Source organism: Camelus ferus, chromosome 3, assembly GCF_009834535.1.
Source record: "Camelus ferus isolate YT-003-E chromosome 3, BCGSAC_Cfer_1.0, whole genome shotgun sequence".
NCBI classification, from domain to species: domain Eukaryota; kingdom Metazoa; phylum Chordata; class Mammalia; order Artiodactyla; family Camelidae; genus Camelus; species Camelus ferus.
In genome coordinates this window covers 58,131,018-58,152,607 of record NC_045698.1, presented here as the reverse complement: position 1 = coordinate 58,152,607, position 21,590 = coordinate 58,131,018, and the positions used below count along the sequence as shown (strand labels likewise).

General features: G+C 36.7%; 1 long non-coding RNA gene across 1 annotated transcript in view; it reads right to left on the bottom strand.

The window, feature by feature from the left end:
• Positions 1-4,250: 4,250 nt before the first annotated feature.
• LOC116662176 overlaps positions 4,251-21,590 on the bottom strand; it is a 262,216-nt gene continuing 244,876 nt past the window's right edge. The window contains exon 10 of the long non-coding RNA XR_004318183.1: positions 4,251-4,670. This is a non-coding gene — a long non-coding RNA (uncharacterized LOC116662176). The remainder of the gene's footprint in view (positions 4,671-21,590) is intronic.

The window sequence follows — 21,590 nt, the reverse complement described above, 5'->3', positions numbered from 1 at the left end:
AGGCATAGTGACAATTAATTGGAATGTGTGACAAAGACAGTGTATTTGTCACTAAGTTTTGATGAAAAGTAGAGGGGGCAAGCACTTTAAATTTTTAATTAAAGAAATTCAAAGAAAGAAGGATGTGTCCAAAATCACGTTTCTGTTAGAGGAAGCAGGAGAAAACCCCTGTATTTCAAATGCATGTTCAGGAACTGCTTGCTAAACCTTGTTCTTTGACCAATAACTAAAGTAAACGAATTTAGAATGATTCGGTGTGGACTCAATGCATGACTTTCAAACACAAAAGCTAAGTCCCTGAACTCACTCTTCTTGCTGTTTTATTGATAGCCCTTTCTTTCATTGCTTTACCTGTGTTGAATAGTTATTTTGGAAGAACAGTGATGAAAAACACACTAGCTCTGCACATGATTGCATGTTACTCTGATACTGTTTCAGGTTCTGTTAGCTAGCAAACTCTCAAAGGTTTTGGGCTTTCTCACAAAAGGCATTTCGCTGTCCATCAGGCTTTCATTACTTTGTGGCTAATTTCCACCTACAGCTTTGGAACTTTGCTTCCTTTCCTTCATTCCCCAAAGTACTACTAACATGAAATGACTGGGATTCTATGTAAAACAGATTTCTGCTTGAAGACTTCAGAGAAATAAGACAATCATTCCCACATAGTCAAAAAACTATTCTACTATTGAATGTCCTCCCACAAACCACGTGCGCCCCTGAGAATCCTATCTGTCTAGACCAATGATGTCTGACGAAACTTTTACACTGTCCAGTCCAGTGGCCACTAACATCATGTGGTTGCTGAGGACTTGAAATGTGGCTAGTGTGACTGAGGAACTGAATTTTTAATTTGATTAAATTTAAATTTATGTGGCTAGTGGCTACCATGTTGGATGGTGCAAGTCTAGAAGCTCGAAGACCTTCCTTTTTCCAAGGTTTTCACTTCCATTTACCAAGCATTAGTAGATAATTACAAAATCTTTGTTACTTTGTTTCACAGAGATCTCACTTAATTTTTTCTCTAAGTCTTGCCTTTCTAGATTATCCTTGGAGCCCTACTATGTACAATAAAAAATGCCCATGTGGCCCATTAAAATATTTTCTTAGAACCAAAGAACAATTTACTTTAGCAAATGTCTATACCTAGGAAGTCTTAAGTAGTTGCAAACAATATTTTGTTTTAAAAATTAATATATTCTTTTGGTTAGACCTTTTCTTCAGCAAAATCTTTGCAGTACCCAGAAAGGAAGGTTGCTCATAAACTCTTTCTATAATGTTTTGGAAAGGATAAAAATGTATTATCCACTGTCTTACAGAAACTTCACAGGCTACTCAATCTTTTTGACTAATAGTCCTAGAATGAGAAACTATTACAGGCGGACCTCTCCAAAGCCAGAAGAAATCTCTTAAAATTCTTGTGTAATTTAATTGGGGAATGAGAATAAGCAGCTGTCTCTTGAGCATGAGGGAATGGGTGTGACCAGGATGTCAAGCTGAGTTTCCATCCTGAGGCTTCAGCCCCTGATTTGTACTCCGTGCCCACTCCCAAGTTTTTGTCCCTTTGAAAATGGTGGACTCCTGTTAAAATAATCTCCTTTCCCCATGTCTGCTTCACACTGTGGAATCCAGAGAATAGTAAATTGAACCCTTTACCAACTTCCTTTTAGGGTCATATTCTGCCCATACTTGGCACAAAGCTCTTCTTCCTGGGGATTTGCCTGTTTGCCAAGTCTCTACTTCCGTACGAGGGGAAAGTCCCAGCAGTAAGCTAAGCCTGTGTCTCACAGGACGCAGGAAGTTCCATTCCTTGGGAAACTGTCCTCCCTTCCTGCCCCTTTACCTGTTGCCAGACCTTCCCAGATAAGCCTTAGCTTCCACATCAGTAAAGCTGGCTTCTTGGTGTGCTTAGTGCTTGCTAAGTACCCTTTCCTCTCATAACCACAGCAAGAGGGTGACATGTTCATTTCAGGGACTCTTAAGTCACAACCTGGAAAACAGCCAGAACTCTGAGATTTGCAGAGCTTCCGTGATGGCTGGCAGCCACCCCAGTGAATTACGAAACAGGGATTAGAATTCCTTAGTTTCAAGTGGCGTTCATCTCTACAGTCTTATGCTTCTCCTTGATTGGCTTCATAAAGACCGCAGGCTTTTCTCAGACCTGGTCAAATACATCTCATTTATTCACATTTGCCCCAAGTCGGTAGCAGAACAGTGGTTTTTACTGTCACTGCCCCAAAGTCCTCTAACTAGAAGGGAAAATACCATGTGCCCCTATTCTATGAAGCCTTAAATAATGAAATTTTGAGACCAGATTTCTGGTGACAATGAGGTTTCCTGCCCATATCCGAGTTGGTGCCTCCCGCACCGGCATGAAGTGTTTTCTCTTGGCTCCCATGACACCTATCTTCCTCCTGATGAATTATCCTTATCGATTAAAAGAAATTCTCTATTTAACTTTAGATATTACAATACAATTTTACTATAAGTAGATCCAGTACTTATTTTTCCAATTAAATTCTCCTTGAAATAGCTTTTCTAACTTCATCTGATACATAAATATTTTACTCTACAAATATTTATTGAGCACATAGTATGTGACAATATAGTTCTGGACTTTGAATATACAGCAGTGGGCAAAACTCACACAAATCCTCACTCTCATGGAGTTTACACTCTAAGTGATGAAAACAGAAAATAAAGAGATGTTTATTAGTCCTGTGAAGAACTTTTCCTTTCTGAAAAGGAAAGCATAAGAGTGGGAGGGAAGCACTGAGAAATACTGGTGGTAGTTACTATTTTAGAGAAGATGGGCAGGGAAGAACTCACCAGTGAGAGAGAGGAGCATGACCTACAGTGTCTTACAGACACGAGTGCTTTGCTTTTACTCTGAGATAAGGCATCACTGGCAGGTTTGGGGCAGAAGAATGATCCACACAAATGAAGATTTTTTTTTCCTTCTTTGTGATACAAGTTTAAAAATTATGTGTTAGAGTAGCCACTACTCTACAAGTTCGTCATAGACCTTCTCCAGCGTTGTACATATAACTGGGCAGACAGAGGAACAAATGGCCATGTCATCAAGGAAAGGCCATTAGAATTTCCTAACTTTCCTATATCTATCCATAAGTAGTTTGAAAGAGTTAAGTTTGGGGTATAATTTCCAAAATTGCAGATGAGTGAGCAGTTTCCAAGGAAGGAAATGGAAGGATGGTGGAACAGTCACTGGAGGAAGATCTCACAAGTCCACACAAACGGACAGAAAAGCAGCAAGACACTTGAACCTTGACATGCCAGGACACATCCTTGGGGGAGAACAACCTGGACTGCACTTACACCCATACACAGATGACGGTAAGCCCGGGGGTGAGAGCCCACCAAGTCTGAAAGCGTGGCCGCTGTGCTTCCAACCATGTCTCAGAATGAGAGTATTCAGTGTGTATAATTAACTAAAATGAGTTCTGCTGACATGTGGCCTTCCGGCCTGTTGCCATTACCACACCCACTGCAACCTCCACACATCTGTGGGTCCTTGTTGTGATCACCCTTTTCCGGGAATATTAAGCAATTTGTCAGAGGACAGACATCTGGAAATAAACCTATGCTAGCTTGAGCATGGTCCTGAAGTTTTGTAAGCCATACTGCCTCTCTCTTGAAATTATGATTTCAGACCAATTCCTGTAGCCGTTGGAGGAAAACAACACTGACAACATGAACTTCAAGATTCAGATGAAACACTTAATTCACTATGGATCTGCAGTGAACAAGGACTACTTTAAAGATACACTAGTTCCACGTAGCAATATGAAATTTTAACATATATTGACAATAAACTTAGACATCACACTCTACCTTGTAGCTTTTTACAAAAAAGAGCCATGAAGTTTGGAGTCTTTTAAAAATAAAATTTAAATATGTACAATATGTGTTGATGGAATTAGTTCTGTCATAATCCTAGCACCCAAAGTCAGCCATCATTGTTTGTTCAGTCTTTTTGACATGACTTTTCTTTTTGACAATGTTAGAAACATCACATTTATAATTTATGTCTGCACAGTTTTACCTTGTCATTTTAGTCAACATGATATCAAAGCATTCCTCTTGTTGCTTTATAAACTCATCAAAATATAACTTTAGCTTAGCACTTCTAAATTATTACTTATTCACGAACTTTGCTGTTTAAAATTCTTGACTAGCTCTGTACCACCTTCAGCCTAAGGTCTCAGCACCCCGAGTGGAGCTTATTAGGCTTATCGTGACTTCCCCTCTCTGACTCTCTAGCTTTTTGCTTTTTCTTCAATTTCTCAAATGTATCTTAACCTCTTGCAGTTTAGAATCACTTGCTATTTTTGAGCTAATCACATTTTCTTAATTTTTGCATAATTTCAATCTTGGCCTTCAATGCCTTTACCATTATCACTCAATACAAAAAAATTCCTACTCGTCCTTTAAGAGTGAGGTTTAGAATTAGCTTTTCTGAACAGCTGTTCTTGACCACATGGCCCCCACCCCTCTATCCAAAACTCACCTGCTGACGTGGGGTCGCCCATCCTGTGAGCCCCAGAGCACCCTTCAGTTACCACAGGCCTGCGCTCCTCCTCTAGACCAGGAGGTCCATGAGGGCAGGGATCTTGTCTTTTTTCATAGTTGCATTACAGTTCTCAGCAGAGTTCCTGAAACATAGGAGGCATTCATTTACTATATGTTGAAAGAATGAATAGAAGACTACAAATAAATTTTCTTATCTGTGTCCCATTACGGAGCCCTTGTCCTCTCTAATATAAAGTCCCTACTGCCCTTGTCTACTGCCCACTTGCTATGTTTATTGACTCATTCCCTGTGGTCACTTTAGGTTTTAGGACTTAGAGTTCCTTTTTTTTTTTAAACTTTTAAATTTATTGTCTTTTAAATATATTAAAAATAAAAAAACTCAAGCATTGGTAGTATAGTAATAAGTAGGTGATTTCCAAGCTTACATAAATTAACATAATGCCATAATAGTAACAGGGAAACAAAATAAAAGTAAAGAATAAAGAGTATTTTAGGGATAAATAGAATATTTTTCATTTTCCTGATTCTTTTCATTTTTCATATAAAATGGGTATTTTTTTAAGATTATCTTATCTTAAAATGATGACTAGATTATCTCTTTAAAAAAATACTTTCACATAATCATAACTGCAGAATCAGACCATCATAATTTTTGCACCAGTGATCCCTAACCTTTGCTGAGACAGACTCCTATGATTATCTGAAAGATCTTTTCCCAAGGAAAATGTACAGATGCACAGGAGTACTTGTACACAAACATTTGTTATGTTCTGTGAACCCAGAAATCATCTGTGACCCCCATTAAGATCCCTCTGGTATCCCAGCGATGAAAAGTTCAGCCTTATTTTCAAAGGCAAATATTCTGCACTCACTCTCTGCCGCCACATGCCAGTTGACTTGTCATTAAATTCCACACTTACTCAGGTAGTTAAGTTTATCTATCAAGGTTAGTTTATGTTTAAATAATGTCTCTACACAAGCAGAACATTAAAGGGTTACCCACTGTCCACATTTTAAAAAGTCATTATAAAAATATGCTAATTACATGAGCACACAAAGATACAGTAAATCCTTCTCATCCTTCTCTTCATACAAAATTTGAGTAGAAACAGATTTCTTTTTGTATATCTTTTCCTCAAGTGTGAGAATTTTAGATAAATACATGTGAGTCACTCCAAATTGCCACCAAGTAGGAGTTAGAGTTCTTTGTCTGCATTTGGCTAATAAATTTAAAGAAAAACTCCATTAAAACAAACTTGAAATGAAAAACGAGGGGAAAAAAACCTGTTGGGGATACCTATGAATCTGCAAATGTTAGGTATGGGTGCAGAATTTCACATCTGACAAATATTCAAACAAGAATGATGGCATTCATTTCTAATATTAAAGCAATTATAAAATTAAAACTTTAACTGGGTAATATCTGTACCCATTCCCCATTTTTGCTTCCACCAATTAAGGATTGTTGTGACTACCTCTTAGGAATACAGTAACTATCCTACATGGAAATGTCCTCTTCACAGTAACTTTTCCTCTCCCTGGAAATGAATCAGGAAGGGATAGACTTTATACAGATGCATGTTTAGTTTAAGATTTATGAGCCTAGGCAAGTTATTTAATTTCTCTGAGATTTAACTCTGCCACTTGTAAAGTGGACAGAATTATAATATTTGACCCACAAGACTTTGAGGAACATATATGTAACTGTGTGAAAGAACTCCATATATTTTCAGCATCAGGGTTGTAGTTACTGACTTCAAATATATTTTGTGACTCTGGGTCTATATGCCTAACCAGCTGTTTGAACTCAGCCTTTACCTGCTAAGCTCCTTCTCTTTGTCATCTGAAAGAATCTTTGTTTTCTTTTAAATTCCAATTTTCTTCTAATCTCTGTTCTACAAAATCCATGACTTGGGTTAATTCAACAGTCTGTTTCGTGATCCCACTAGAAATCCTGTTTTTCGCTTACTAATGAGATGTCTAGGTACTCTTAGAATTATGGCCAACTGCTGTCAATAGTCTACACTGAAGGTAGGAGAGAGGCTCTTGCTTATTCTTAAGGCAGTTAAGTAGTTACTTTCCTACTCACACATAGAGGAATTGCTATTTACAAACTAACACCATCACCTGACATTTGAATACTGCTAATTACCTTGTAAATATTTTTTCATGAATGTCAAATCTTCACTTGTAATATTACATAATATTATGTATGAAAAAAATTTGAAAAACTTTTAGAAGAATTCTTTGCACATAAATTCCGTGTTTTGGTAGATTTTCATTACAATAGTCTTAACTTTACACTGGAAAAATAAATATTGCACAAGATATTTGGACATTTACAATGAGTAAATGACTCATTTTACATGCTTAAAGTAATGCAAACATAAAATTTTCTTTTTCTTCTCAAATTGCTCACAGTCTGAGGGGGAGAAACAGACACGTGTATGTATAACTGCACTTTGATCTCGTTCAGACTTCTAAGTAGGAAGATAAGAACCTAGTAAGAGTCTAACTTCATTTCATTTTTTAAAGGTCAACATGCCAAGGCACTTTTACTTGTTTTGCAATGTAATTTATTTTAAATTATCAAAATAAATCTTGCTATGAGGTATTAAAGGGTGGGGTGAGGTTGCTATTTATAAGAATTATTGGGATCTTCATTATAATTCTACCAAATTTATAGAGTTAAATGCCGGTGCGAGCTGAAGTTTTTGGAGGTGTGTTTACCTGGGTGACAGCGCATGCTAACATTGTGGCTGATTTGTAGCCTCTCTTAGTTTCTAATTGTAAACATTTGCGGCAGACTGGTTTTCTAGAATGATTTATAGATTTTGTTTTATAAACAATCATTTGTACTCTCTCTTTCCATTTTAAAATGACCATATGGAAATTTCTTCAAGTTTAAGACAGATTACTGTGCCTCTAAAACCTCGCATTCAAACTGCAACATAAACCAGTCCATTTATATGTTGTGTCATTACCGTCTTCACTGTGGTTATGCATCTTGGTCAAGAAGACATGGAGACTGCTTTGTAAATACACTCTCAAAGTATATAAAAATATTACATTTAAAACCCTGATCAAATACATTAACACTTTGGATCCTAGAAAACATCTATCTCTAGTGGGAATTCTCTCCAGCTGCATTATCCATTCACCACGCACTTGGTCAAGGGAGCAAGGGCTCTGCAAAGGTAGGGAGGATGCAGCTTCTGGATTAAGAAATGGATGCTAGCCAGAGAGGTGAGAGAGTGCGTGGTAGGCTTACTGGGGAGGGTTGATCAGAGGCACATGAAAAAACTAGGGAATAGATGATCCTAGGGGAACACAAAAAAGTTCCTATCCTTTCTAACCTCCTTCAGTGTTTCTCTTTCTCTACTATATTAAAGACTCAACTACAACTCTGTCCCTAGAAAAAATTCAAGCCCCCTCCCTAAAAGGACCAAGGAAGAAATGATGATGTGGAGAAAAGAGTGGAGAAAGAGAAGCATTGGAAATTATGGAAATTGATTAGTAAAGGCAAGTTCTAAGAAATCTCACAATAAGTATTCTTGATATTCACTGAAAACTAAATAGGGTCAGTCTTTGATATTTGCGTAGACTTTCATGTCTGCTAATCTGCAAAATTTTAGTCACCTGAGCTTCTTTCCTTTTAGAGGAGACATTCAGATTTTGCATTTTGAGGTTCTAAGAATAAGGTAAGATTAATTTATCATGAACCCAATCAGATCTCTGAACTTCTCTTTTCCACTCTCTCTTTCTCACACAAGGAAATACACAGAATGTATTTCACAGTCGGTGGCAGACGATGAGAAGAGTTTGGTTGTGAGCATGGTTTGGAAGTAGCAAACCTGCTCTCAACCAGTTATGTGATCTGCTTCAGGCAACCTTTCACACGTTTCACTTTCCTCCTCTGTAAACAGAGATAATAATAGTACCTACCTCATAAGATCACAGTGTGGTAACATATGGAAAGAGCTGGGCAGAGAACATAGCACAAGATAAATGCTCAATACATCTATTAATATTATTCTTTACCAAGTGCTTGTCTTTTCCTTTCTCGGTATCTTTTCTTCCTTCTTCCCTGTTCTTCAACACCACTACTGCTCCTACACTTTGCTGGTGGCAGGCAAGGCATTGGGGGGAGAAGCATCTGTGCACAGGCTCTCCCAGGCTTCCCAGCAGGGTCTGAGACAGTGAAATCCATTCACCAAGACCAAAGCTGCCTTGTATGTCCACAAAACTGGCTGTTAGTGATGGATCGGTAACACAATTTGAAGCCATAGTTTTCCGTTGTAAGCTTTGGACCAACTTCCACTCCAAGTAGACAATTTACCGGAATAGTGTGTAGTTAGAGATGGAAGAACTCTTCAATACATTTCCTTTAATGAAACTCACTGACTACAGGTTGAATTTGTCTAAAAGAATTTATCTGTTATGAACTGAGCTTGACAAATACCGTATTTTTGTTTTAAACATTTTGTTAAGGGCCTTTCATGATGGAGGCCCATTTGAGAGAATTAGCATGTCAATTTTCAGGAGCTATAGGACAGCTGTCCATTTTTTAAAACAATTTTTGGCTTATAATATTTATTTTTTCAGCATTATTGAGGTATAGTTGACAAAACTGTAAGGTGTTTAAAGTGTGAGATGTAATGATTCGATGTATGTGGACATTGTGAAAGGATTCTCCTCACTGAGTTAATTCACACATCCATTACCTTACATATTTGATCTCCGTTTGGTTTTTGTGAGAACACTTAATTTCTGCTCTCTTAGCAAATTTCATTTATATGATACCATGTTACCAGCTATAGTCACCATGTTATACATTAGATCCTCTGACTTTATTTGCCTTGTAATGCAAGTTGATACCTTTTTACCAGCTTCTCCCTATGTCTTTCTTCACTTCCCTCACCCCATCCCCTGGCAACCGCTTTTCTATTCTGAGTTCTTTTTTTTAAATTTTTTAAATTTATTTTTTTATTCCACACGTAAGTGATGCCATGCGGTATTTGTCTTTCTCTGTCTGGTTTATCTTACTAAGCATAATACCCTAAAGGCTTATCCAATTTATCACAAATGGCAGGATTTATCTTTTTCAAATCTGAGTAATATATTACATATACATACACACATACATACACACACACACCAAATTACCTGATTCATTTGTCTGTTGGTGGACACTTAGGACCTTAGCTATTGTGAACTATGCTGCAATGAACATGAGAGAACAGGTATCTCTTCTAGAAACTGGTTTCATGGGACTGCTGGATTATACGGTAATTCTATTTTTAACTTCCCGAAGAATCTCCTTTCTGTTTTCCATAGCAGCTGTACCAGTTTACACTGTTTACAATCCCACCAACAATGTACAAGGGTTCCCTTTTCTCCGCACCATCATCAGTGTTCATTATCTCTTATCTTTTTGGTAGTAGTCATCCTAACAGCTGTGAGGTGATGTTTCCTTGTGATCTTGATTTGCATTTCCTTGATGATAAGTGATACTGAGCACTTTTTAATGTACCTACTGGCCATTTACATGTCTTCTTAGGAAAAGTATCTATTCAGGTCTGTTTCCCATTTTTAATTGGGTTATTTGGGTTTTTTGTTTTTTTTTTTGCAATTGAGTTGGGAGTTTCTTGTATATTTTGGATACTAACATCTTATAGTTCATCCTTTCTGAGACAAGAAAAGAAGCATTTAAAATTAAATTTTAAACTTATAACCAAAAATTAATTTTTTAATTTTAAATTTAAATGACTTGATAGTTTAAACTCAGAATTAAATGCTAATTTGCCTCAAAGAGTAAGAAATGTCAAATTTATTGTTTTATAAGATAAGTAATTTATCCTTTAAAAAATCAGCACAATATAGGAAAGAGTTTGAAAAATATCAAAAGATTTATTATTAATCACATATCTTGTGCACACTTTGTACATTCCTTTCTGGTCTTTATTTGTTCATGTATTTTTTAAAAATAGGATTATTGTATTGACTATATATTTTTGTATCCTATTCTTTTCATTTAATATTAATTGCTGTTTTAAAACATTATTCTTAATAGTGCTTAATATTATACTGTATGAATATTCAATAATTTATCCTGTTCTCTAACTGGGGGAATTTATCTTCCCATCTCCAAAGAAAACTTTACTTTGTTTCCAGCCCTATATTATTATAGATTAAGTGATGTTGAAAATTCTTATACCTAAATATCTATCTTTACATAGAGAGCTTTGATGGAATGACATGCCAATTGTTTTAAAAGTAACTTTTCTTCAATTTTAATTGTAGAATTTAATTAGAAAAGTACGTGTGTTTTGGAATAAAGTCAAAAGGGATCTGCCAAAGAAGCAAAGGCTAATAGCATAGTTGTAACCTCAGCATAACGTTAACAAAAACTGGACCAGAAATTTAGCTACAGCAGAAAGTGAAAGGGAGGATATGATACGAGAAGAAATGGCAGAGTTAATATTTGAAAGAAGGAAAAGACAAAGAAATAACAATCAGATTGTCTTTTATGTTTCTAAATCAGAATTTCAGAAGCAATGATACTAGAGATTTTTACAAGAAGAAAAGATGAGAAACTATTTTTATCATATTTTAAAAAATGGTTAGCTACTCAGATACATATACTTGCATGAGTAATACTGAACTCCAGCAAGAGCTCAGAAGAAAATTAAATTAAAAATCACCACTAATAGAATATTGAACAGTGTCACTCTTAACTGAGTGAACATTACATTCTCAGAGGCGTTAAACTCATGACATACTTGAGGACCAGCAAATGGTCCTTTTGAGAGGAATATGGTGAGGTGGGAAACACTTTTTCTGCATCTCTAATTACGGGGAAGAGGAACCTTTGAAAGCACCACTCATCAATTTTTCTCTTTCTGATAATCTTATATTTTGTACTTCAACAAATTTTCTCATTTTAACAAAATTAGGTTAATAAACATCTAGACTCAATTATTTTAAAAATCCATCATTAAGTAGATGGCCATTAATATAGTGAGACAAAGGAAGATTTCTCTAACCGTATCCACACAGCCCGTACTGTATAGAGAGGGATGTCCTAGGTCCTAGATAGGGAATGAGCATTAAGGACAGATTTAGACCATCTCTGGTCCCCGACTAGGGGACAGAAAGGCAAAATTACCCAGAGAGAGAACATTTTCTTGGCTCTGGCACCCTCTCAAGTTGCAAAAATTAGCCTCAAGGGCCAATGATGAGATGATAGATAATGTAAACAGCTTTACCAGATAAGCTATTATGTTTAACCCATACTTATATATATATCAGTTTTAGTCATGGTTCTAAAGTAAAATATACTAGAACAGGAAATCAAATACTGTCACTCATTCCTTGTAATAATTAGGCAAACAGGATCACCACTAGGTGGCGCAATTCAACAAGAAATCAGAAGCCATTGGCCTTGGAAGCACTTCATGTTTCTTTTGGCATGCTAATTGTCTGAAAAGGAACCTTGTAACTGTTAAATCAGAAGGAAACAAACACCATGAATTTAAAGGGACAAATTACTAACTGCTCCATCTACCTCATTTCCTTAGGCCATTTTATTTTTGAAACATATTGCAAACAAATGAAGTTGTGGTTTTCTAGAATTAGGAACAAAGGCAAGGCCTGAAGACTGTCAGATTCTCAGCTTCCTCCTTTGGCTAGGTGCCTGCTGTGGGACTACGTGTGGGTAGGCTGAAGGACCAGGGCTCTGGGAACAAGGAAACAGAAGCGCTTCTAATTTCTTAAGTTTTACATTTGTCAGTTTCTCCAGCGGGCAAGGCATCTCCATGTGTTTGGCAGAGAATGGATATGGGCTGAGCATATGGAATCTTTTCTGAAACAGACATTGGCTGATTTATATTAATATAAAAGCAAGCGTTTGAGAAATGTAAAGGGGGCCAGTGACACCGTAAAAAAAAAGAACAGTTTTGCGTTGGCAACTCGTAACATTTTCAGTTATTTTGAGACACTTGAAAATACCAAATAAGCTAGATATTAAAACATAGATATTAACAATTTTTTTCATAAACTGTGGCTATAAATGAGATTAACTTTCCATCTTCCGTGAAACTTCTAACACTGAATATGGGCTAAACTAGTGTTTAAATTCTACCCTCTCCCTCTTGGATAATTGTCATGGTTCCTTCAAAATAATGTGGCCTCCAGAGTTAAACCACCTGTTCTTTTAGAAGGAGATACATTTAGTAATGGGGGCAGATGAGGGAAGACCCATAAAAAAGTTTCTCATCTCATTAAAAAACTTTATAATGTCAGTTGGGATTTTCAAAACATTTAGGAAATACCTAATAAAAGGAGAGAGGCTAAAGAAAACAGTTGGAAAGAAAGAAAGATGTCCAGAGGCAAAAAAATAAGTCAAAATAGGAGAAATGATAGTAGCTTGGGCTTGCTGCATATTTGAGTGAAGAATCTGTGAAGTTTAGCAGCTCTTTTGAATTTCAGAGTGATGCTATTATTTGAATATAAAGGGAAGAACATAATTTCCTTAGCTACTGGTACATCTGTGTTCCCTCAGTTCTCAAACCCACAAACCTGTTCTAATTGTTGGGCACATCCAGTCCTGGTGGATCTCAGTCTTTCCTCCCTAGACCAGATGGGGAGGTAAAGGAACACGAGATATGGAACACTCACAAGATGGAGCTGAATCTGAAAACATATAAGGCAGCCAAGAAACATAAATGAAAAAGATAGGGAGTGAGCATCAAGGACAGATTTAGACCATCTCTGGTCCCTGACTAGGAGACAGAAAGGCAAAATTACCCAGAGAGAGAACATTTTCTTGGCTCTGGCATCTTCTCATGTTGCAAACTCATCTTGCACCTTCTTTTCACTGCCAAGTAAGTGCCAATGATGCACCAATTTCCTTTTATCATTGGTCTTTCCATATTCTGAAATTTGGTTTCCCAATTCAGAACACTGCATGATGTTAATCAGATTGCTCCAAAGTGTCCAGTAGATTGGTATTTTTTCCCAGTCATCTTATTTGACTCCTGACTTGATCCCTCATTCAAGTTTGGTTGCCTTTGGCTTCTGTAAGAAGCTCTCTCAGGTGTCCCTGTTGATCCCCTGAATGTACTTCTCTGTCCCCTCCTCAGCTCTTGTTCCTTGGCTGTTGACATCCCTAGAGTTAATTCCAGGATTCTTTCCTCCAGCTCTAAACACTTTCATAGCATGAGTTTCTTTTCCCTTGGATGCTCTTCTAATTCTTTGCTGATAAATCTCAAATCCATACTCAGTCCTAGCCACTCCAAGAACTGCAGAACTCAAAATCCCATTACCTGACGAACATCTTTATAAAATGTCTGCAGGCACTTCAGACTCAGCAGGTTCCCATGCTGATTGCTGGCCTTTCCCCGGAATCCTCCCTCTCCTTCTGCTTTTCTCAATATAGGAGCACTATCAGTTTCCCCAGCTGGAAAATTTGGGGTCATCCTTGACTCTTCTCTTTCCTACATTGTCTACTTCATATTCATCAGTAAGTCTTTGGAATGTGTTTTATATGTTTTAATGCATCATGTTATATAGATATTTTTTGCTTTATATGTTTAAGCACATTACATATTTGTGCCATAACCCATCTCTTTGTTCATATTTTATTTTTCCTTTGAACTATTCCAATAGCTTCATCACTTGGTTCTTTTCATAGGTTCCATGTAGTCCTTCATTCAAACTAGTGCCAGATCTAACTTTCTAAAAGACCAATCAGATCCCACATCACATTTCCATTCTTAAAAACTTTCTCTGGCTTGATTAAAACCTGAACTTTCTAACATGACATTCAAGATTTTTCATGATCAAGATTATTCCCAGTCTCACCTCATCCCTCTTACACTTGAGCCAACTTTAAAGGATGCCTTGTCACTGCTACCCCTCTGCAAATTCTCGTCTCTCTACCTAAAAGGTCCCTTTCCCCATATTCCACATCATACTGATCAAGACTCAGCTCAAACAACCCCCTTAGGATGCAGACTCACATTTTTCTAGCACTATTGTATAATAAGAAATCTGTAAGTGTTTTATTTGTCTAAAACTGTAAGAAAATTTCAAGCCATTAATTAAATAATTAATTCATTTCTTTTGCATCAACTTTTATGAGTAATTAATTTGTGTCAACTCCCATGCTGGGTCATGGGAAGAGAAAAATGCATCAGACAATCTTTGCCCTTGAAGGACTTACAGTGTATTAGGTAATAAAGACAGAGACTAGCATTGTTACAACGCAACTGTCCAGACCTTTGCCTCCATGAATGACTGAAATATTATTTCCTTTCCAATGCCCAATGTGAATTGTGAGTACACCAAAGGGATCTCTCCTCTGTTAGACATGGGCATGTGCGGCAGCCAGCCAGCTCCAGGGACTCTGTTTTCTTTTTTCCCAGCACGACCAGGGCTTGCAGGACTAAACTCATTTTCCTCTCCCCTCCAAAGCTGCCTTACCACCCTTTGATTTTCTTGCACGTCCCTAGTTTTCTATAAAGAAAAGCAAACAGGCACTTTCATTAGGTGGGTTTTACTCCTGTATGATCAAGACTGGGGAGCAGACAGGGCAGAATGGAAATAATACACAGGGAATTTACCAAGTTTAAGAGGATCTTCTGAAAGTAATTTAGTGTGTCCTGGCATACCATATCTGAAGTAACTGAGTGTCCTACTGGTTTTCTGCTTTGAGTTTTTATTTGTGAAACTCACTGCTTTCTCTCCTTTAAACTCCCACTAAAGGGCTTGCTTATCTCATCTCTTTAGAGTTCCCTTTACAAGCAAGGAGGCTGGGAAGATCTATCAGAACAGTGTAAAATGGATCTAGCCAACATCACCTTAAATGTCCGCTCAAATTAAGCAAGTGATTCATGTCCCTGTAGACCTTCAAACTTAAGGACATCAAAGTCCATCTGACCCCTGCTGCACACAGGAAGGTTCACATTTGGTCTTCACCCTACAGAAACTAATTCTAGCTCTTCAGTTTACATTTTTCCTACCCTAACATTTTCTTATAATTTCCCTGGGATCTGTAATGACAGTGGCTACATTCCTTGATTGGTGTACCATTTCTTCACACACCTGTAAGTTTGTTAATAAGTGGCCATGCATTTTAAGGCAAAGAGAGCACAAGACTTACTAAACAGGAAACTCTAGGAAAGCAATAATTTTTTGTGTGTACTTATTTTGTTCATTGACTTGTCATTAGTACCTAAAATAGTGCCTGACAAGTAGTAAACAAATACTGTTTAAAAGAAAGAAGACATTACGTTTTAGTACACTCGATTATGATCATTTCAAGTTAACTGAAAGGAATGATACATTTAATAAATACTTAAAAAAATCTCATAAATAATTCTGTGTACGAATAGAACTCAGATATGTTGGCTTTTCTAGATGCAGTTTAAAAAATCATCTATAACTTTAGCTTTTTTAACGTGGATAAAATAATCAGAACAACTATGTTGTCCATAGTAGTTACTTTGTAACAATGGCTTACCTAAGTATCTAGTTTCTATATAAAATTATACATTGTTCATATTAAATTTTAAAATACTTTAATAAGAAAACCTTATCTAGTGAGCTGGTGGTAGAAGTTAATATTTTTACTTAACTGAGATAAGTCAGCATAGTTATTTTTGAGTACTGAAAGACAGTCATTCTAATCAGTGCTTCCCTTAGTTATGATAAATTATATGTTAACAGGTTACAAAGACAAAACCTAAACAAACAACAACATAAATTCACTGTCACAAATTTACTCTTGTCCCTATATTTTAGGACATACTCTCACTCTATGCGTTAGAATCAAGTGGAATTTTTCATAAAGTCTGGGTTCAAGAATCTGAGTTTTAAAGAGCACCCAGGTGAATCTAGCTGGGGCAGGGGGTACATTACGATTTGAGTACCCTGTTCTCAGGAATCAGACTTGCCACATTTGTAACATGATGATAACATAGTCATTATCTTAAAAAAAGTCTGTACTTAAATTTTGAATACTTATTATCTGATTCCTTATACTATGTGATTGAATATAGTAATACTTAATATTCAATTATTTACTTTAGTTAATTCTAGATCAGCATATTTTGTTATTTAGTGTATGAACTACGTATGCAGACTATATGGATCCCAAAATACTTAATTTTATATATATATATAATTTTTGTAAATTTTAATGAAATGTATTAGCCTTTCTTGGCCATAATTTACCAATTAGCAACATGGCCTTTTACCTCGTAGAGTTGATGCCAGGATTAAATGAGCATTTGGAAAATAGTAACCACCAAATAAACATTCTCTGTGATTATTCAAATTGTTTTGTGGTTTGGTCCACGATATGGATTTAAAATCAGTTTTTGTATTTATTTTTTATTACATACACAGATCCTGGTGTGTATACCCTAAGGTTTGCCCAGAACAGTCCTGGTTTATGCCTATTGTCCATGAATTCTCTCTGGCTTAGTATTTTTCCTGGACAAAAGTTTTATGGTTTAGACAATAAATTATATGGTCACCATTAAATGCATAAATATGACTGTGTATTTGAAAGCATAACCAAATACATTTTCAGCCGATTACACATAAAAATGTTTTTCTTCTTTCCTTTTGGACATGAGATTTGGAATTTTGTAGCTATAATGTATTGTGGACTGCCTGCTAATCTGGCCCTATGAACTTTTTTTATTTCCACTGCTATCTGAACTAAGTTAAGCTTCTCAGCAGTGACTCCACCAGTAATGTGAATGCATTTGCCAGTCACCCAGCATTGACCCCCTTGAGATCCAGATTAGTTTTATGAATCAACATTGATGACATTATTTGCTGTATCAGTGGAATCTCTGGCATCTCTCACCCAGAGCCAATTCTGCTAAATAGGTTCCAAGGATCATATCTGTGTTAGTTTCAAAAAGTGAATTACTCCATCCATTCATTTTCCCTTTCAATTTCCTGAGGAATAAGATAACTCCATCTCATGTAGACCTCATCTAAGTATATCTACTTTTCTATAATGAGAATATGTTGGAATACGTTATCCAAACCTAATCGGCTAGGAGATTCTGTGACCAATAATTGATAACTGGCTCTTGAATTTCTGGTGCAAATTAGTGCAGAAAATTGATCTCAATGGAGCAGACGAGTTTGAAGAAATAGAGCTGCTCCCACACTCCATGTTTGGGGCTGAATTAAATTTCTCTCTCTTTTGGAAGCCAAGTTTAAGTTCTAAATGATGGGTTTCTCCTAGAACTTGGATATAGTAATATCTGTCAGGGAGCAAATACAGATTTTTCTGCTTGACCTAAAAATGTCACAGTGTGTCAAGCAACATCAAACAGCTTGGCTCTGTAAAGATAGTACACAACATCCTTTTGCTTTCAGGACTTATGTATACAACCTAGAATATTCCTTTTATAGAAAAAGAAAAATACAATTGTAGACATTTAGCATATGCCAGCTGAAACTGATCTGTAATTGTAACAAGTTGTTCAGGGAGCTAAGCAATGATTTACAGAGCGGGTGTGTCTGTATGCCCAACATAAGCACATACAAAGAGGCCAAGTCAAGTTTTGGAAACCCTGCAGTCTTCTTCTTTTCTTGAAGCAAAATTACATCTAACATCCCAAATCAGTGAATGTCACCCTTATTTTTAAGCTCTCAGAAAATCCAGGGTTTTGTTTCTTTCCCACAGATTCCTTTGTGGTTCTCATCATGCTTTCCAGACAGTAGAAATCACTTCATGTCTAAATCAAATCTGAGAATGCCTCCAAGTTAGAGCTGCCAGATAAAATACAGAACTCAAAGCTAAGTTTAAATTTCAGACAAACAACAAATAATTTTCATAATAAGTCCATCCACGAAATATTTGGACAAAAAAATAGTACTACTTAAATTTGAATTGCAGATAAACAAATAATTTTTTAATACCTGTGTATCTTAAATATCATATGGGTTGCACATATACTAAAAAACTAGTTGTTCAAAATTTAAATTTGTTTTATTTGCTTAATCTGACAACCCTAACCCAAATCTACCTGTCAATTGAGACCTTCAACTTTAGAAAGGAGACCAGTTATGGTTTGGCATATTTAACTCCAATGGATAGAAAACTATGACATTTGGTTAATTCAAGTGAGAAAACAGTACTTGTGACCCCTTCATATGAGCAGTACTGAACCCAGTGGAATGAAATTCTAATACAATGAGCAAAGTATAAGCACTGCTTTCGAATTGATTATAATGAGATCTGACCAAGAATAATATGTTGATTATTTTTATCAGCTGGACCTATAATAGGATGTGAGCAGAATATATGGAAAAGAAATCTGCACAATTTGGTCATGTGAGAGTCACTTGATAATGGCATGAGTGCTTTGTGTAGTTAAACGGAAATCATGCTCATTAAATGTATTTTTGCCACCAGTTTGATTGAGTGGTCAGGAGAATGATAACATGAACAACACTATCAGAATTCAGAATACAAGGGCAAGTTGAAAAAGAAAGGACATACAAATAGGGCACAGTTGAAAATAGAAGATGCGGGCTAATGGCACTGGAGGAATAAAATAATTTCTAAATATACATTCAAGAGGGTGCAGGCAGAGGTATCTAGAAAGAACCTGGGAACCAGAAATACAGTAACCAGTAACGTAAATGTATTTAAGGAGCAAATGAGAGGTGAAAAACAAAACAAGAATAAATAGAAATCCTTTTATCTTAATCAGTTCCGGTAGAAGTCAGGGTGGGTCTAAGTGCTGAAAATTATTAATTAAGGAAACCGAGAGGGAAAATGTAATAGGAAGACAACACTATAAATGAGATGGAAAACTGACTGTGAGGGAAGGATAATGGAATAAGGATTTGGACAGCAGAAGGAAAGGTTGCAATGAGATTCATTTACCAAAAAGGATTATTATGAAGAAAATGGAGATGACACCCCAATAGCTTTACTTTCTTCCTGGAAAATCTCATACCTGTTCTCTCGTACCTCTTACTGGGGCTACTTTCTATTTATTTTGTAGGGACGGAGGATCTGAAATTGGTGTGCCTTGATGGTCTCTACTTCCCATGAATTACTCAATGGGAAATAATAGTTACATGCTTTTTTTGGATGGCTGTCTCTACTTACACAGCTGTTCTGTCCTTACGAATTTCACAATAAGTTTAATTTATTTTTGAGTATGTACTGAATACTATGCTGGGCACTGGGAATATGCAAATGAGTAAGTCACACAATCTTTGACCTTGAAGAGTTTACAGCCCTGAATGTGTGTGTGTATGTGAGTGTGTGTGTATGAAATGATTATAAGTTATTTGATATTTCTGGACTATAAATTTCACAGTAAGGAAGTTTAAATAATACGTATGCATGAAAAGAGTACACATTTATTAGTACTTGATACAAGGCATGAATATATGAGCAAAATATGCAAGCAGAGAGAAAATATTATGCTAAATAATAGCCCAGAACTTGAAGTCTGTTTTTCCCGTTACCTTAGGAACTTGCTTACTAGGACAGAGTACCCACAAATTCTGTCATCTGTGTATGTGTTTGTGGGGGTCCAGGGTAGGGTGATTTGACTCAGATTCTGTACTAGAGAAGGAGAAAAGGAATTAAGACTGTTCATTTAAAAATCGTTAAATTTTTGGAAGCCAGCCCTATTTAGGCAGCAGGCATGGGCTTCTCATAAATGTAGTGGTCCTTGCACACTTGGAGCTTGAAGACTTGCTTTGCACCTTGATCTGTTCTACAGGTTCCCTCTCCACCAAACCCATTATTATTCTTTGTTTACTTTCCTTGCCTCTTTAGCTTGCTGTGGTTAATCAGTTTCTCCTGGATTTTGTCCTCAACTTTCTTTTTGGTTATATTTCTCTCTTACCTCAGTTATCGGAAATGCCCTTCTCGCCTGAGTCGGTCCATAGAATACCTCTGTATAGAGTGTTCTCACCAAGTCTATCACAGGGGGCAGGCGTTGGTGTTTGGTTTGAATCTAGGGTTTCCATTAATAGCTACTCTTACAAGATCCATGTAGAGAAAACAGGGCCAGAGGGGGAAAAAGGTTTGGTTCCAAATTATGTGTTCTAGAGAGCAAGGCAGTACTGTGAGGCTATGTTAGGGTTCCTAGTTCCCAGCCCCTAAGCTCATCCCTTACAGAAATACTCTGAGGTTTAAGGTACCTAATGCAACAACAAAAAGAACAAGGGCAGAAGGATGATGAGTTTTTTTCCTTAGACCTAAGGTCTTCTCAGATCTCCTGTCCAAGTAGAGCCTCCATTGGAGTCTACTGCCCCATCAGTCTCATGAAAGAAGAGATAGAAATACAAGGAAACAAGAATCAAATAGAAAGATTGTCTACTTAGAGGGGCAGCTCTAGCTTATTGGCCCAAAAAGTGTCCCTAAGCCCTCATTCATCAATTTCAGTCCCCTTCCTCTTTGGACATAAGAGGACAGGTAGGAAAAAATATATAGATGTGCCCTCACAACATAATGGAAGGGCTTCTGGGCACTTAATAATTCTTTTGCCAAATCATCAGGGCATTTATGCATCACTTTTTAATAGAGAAACTGCTCTATGTCAGGAATTGTTCTAGGCACTCTCACAGAGCTTATGTTCCAGACCTAGGGCTGTCTAATGCTTAAGTCTCCCGGCCAGCCGAGCACTACTATAGTCTCTGAGATTACACCTTCAGTTCCAGGACCTGTATGCACTCACCCTCCCCAACACACAGAGAAGATATTGAATAAACTTTGCTGTGTCTTACCGATAACTTTGTGTCAGTGATTCAGCTCACTGGTCTGGACTTTTAATAGTTAGATTGCCAAGTATTTTTCTTGATGAACTGTTACTCATCATTAAAACTTCTTGTATGAAGTCTTTTCCCAAAACCATTCCTCCAACAAAATAGAATACACAAGGGGAACTAAAAGCCACTTATTCTACCATGGGTTCAAGTTAACAATGAAAAGCTATAAATTAAAAAAAAAAAAACAAAAAACAGAAAAAGAAATCCCTAGATAT